This window comes from Sapajus apella, unplaced genomic scaffold (genome assembly GCF_009761245.1).
Source record: "Sapajus apella isolate SASKATOON/1434 unplaced genomic scaffold, GSC_monkey_1.0 scaffold48, whole genome shotgun sequence".
In the NCBI taxonomy this organism is placed as follows: domain Eukaryota; kingdom Metazoa; phylum Chordata; class Mammalia; order Primates; family Cebidae; genus Sapajus; species Sapajus apella.
Genome location: NW_022436988.1, coordinates 6800588 through 6802624, shown reverse-complemented (window position 1 = coordinate 6802624; position 2037 = coordinate 6800588). Strand labels below are relative to the sequence as shown.

General features: G+C 48.3%; 1 protein-coding gene across 10 annotated transcripts in view; it reads right to left on the bottom strand.

Moving 5' to 3' along the window:
• EXOC7 (exocyst complex component 7) overlaps window positions 1–2037 on the bottom strand; it is a 21281-nt gene that overhangs the window by 15715 nt on the left and 3529 nt on the right. The gene's annotated exons all lie outside the window — the stretch shown is intronic.

Genomic DNA, 2037 nt, shown 5'->3' with positions numbered 1-2037 from the left:
CATGTTTAAGAGGGTTTATAGCAGTATTATTCACAAGAGACAAAAACTGGAAACAACCCAAGTGTCTATCAGAGGATAAATGGTTAAAGAAAATGTGGTCTGGGCTGTGTGCGGTGGCTCATGCCTGTAATCCCAGCACTTTGGGAGGCTGAGGCAGGTGGATCACGAGGTCAGGAGTTCAAGACCAGCCTGGCCAAGATGGTGAAACCCTGTCTCTACTAAAAATACAAAAAATTAGCTGGGCGTGTTGGTGGACACCTGTAATCCCAGCTACTCAGGAGATTGAGGTAGAGAATTGCTTGAACCCGGGAGGCGGAGGTTGCAGTGAGCCGAGATCAAGCTGCCACTGAACTCCAGCCTGGGTGACAGAGGGAGACTCCATCTTTTTTTTTTTCTTCTTTTCTTTTCTTTTTTTTTTTAGAGACGAGGTTTCACCATGTTGGCCAGGCTAGTCTTGAACTCCTGATCTCAGGTGATTCACCTGCCTCAGCCTCCCAAGTGCTGGGATTACAGGTATGAGCCACTGCACCTGGTCGAGACTCCATCTCAAAAAGAAAATGTGGTCTGCCCACATAAAGGAATATCATATGGCAAGAAAAAGGAATGAAGTACTGACACATGCTATAGCATGGACGGATCTTGACAGCATCATGCTAAGTGAAAGAAGCCAGTCACAAAAGACCAGGTATTATAAGATACCATTTATATTAGAAGTTCAGAATAGGCAAATCCATTAAGGTGGAAAATAGACTTGTGATTTCCAGAGGCCCAACTACCATCTTTCTCTGATGACCTCATAACCCCAAAACTTAAACACAAAGATATAATGCAGGCAGGTACAGTGGCTCATGCCTGTAATCCCTCCCAGCACTCTGAGAGGCCAAGGTGGGAGATCACCTGAGGGCAGTAGTTTGATACCAGCCTGAGCAACACAGAAGACCTCATCTCTACAAAAAATTTAAAACTTAGCTGGGCATGGTGGCACATGGCTGTGGGCCCAGCTATTCGGAAGGCTGAGGTGGGAGGATTGCTTGAGCCCAGGAGTTTGAGGCTGCAGTAGCTATGGTTGTGCCACTGCAGTCTGGCCTGGGTGACAAAGCCAGACCCTGTCTCTTTTTCTTTTTTTGGAACAGGGTTTCACTCTTGTTGCCCAGGCTGGAGTGCAATGACACGGTCTCGGTTTACCACAACCTACACCTATGGGTTCAAGAGATTCTCCTGGCTCAGCCTCCCAAGTAGCTGGGATTACAGGCGTGTACCATCCCACCCGGCTAATTTTGTATTTTTAGTAGAGATGGGGTTTCTCCATGTTGATCAGGCTGGTCTTGAACTCCTGTCCTCAGGTGATCCACCCACCTCAGCCTCCCAAAGTGCTGGGATTACAGGCGTGAGCCACCGTGCCCAGCTCAGACCCTGTCTCTTAAAAAATATATATTAAAAAGACATAATGCAAAAAAAAGTCACATAGACTCAGGTCCCTAGAGTAGATTCACAGAAACAGAAAGTGGAATGGTGGTTACCAGAAGACAGAGGAAGGGAGAATGGGGAGTCAGTGTTTGATGGGTGTGGAGTTTCACTTGGGGAAGATGAACATACTTGTGGAGATAATAATGGTGAGGGCTACACAACAATGCGAATGTACTTAATGCCACTGTTTTTTGTTTTTGTTTTTTGAGATGGAGTCTCGCTCTGTCACCAGGCTGGAGTGCAGTGGCACGATCTCGGCTCACTGCAACCTCTGCCTCCCGTGTTCAAATAATTCTGCCTCAGCCGGGCGCGGTGGCTCAAGCCTGTAATCCCAGCACTTTGGGAGGCCGAGGCGGGTGGATCACGAGGTCAAGAGATCGAGACCATCCTGGTCAACGTGGTGAAACCCCGTCTCTACTAAAGCTACAAAAAATTAGCTGGGCATGGTGGCGCGTGCCTGTAATCCCAGCTACTCAGGAGGCTGAGGCAGAAGAATTGCTTGAACCCAGGAGGTGGAGGTTGCGGTGAGCCGAGATCGTGCCATTGCACTCCAGCCTGGGTAACAAGAGC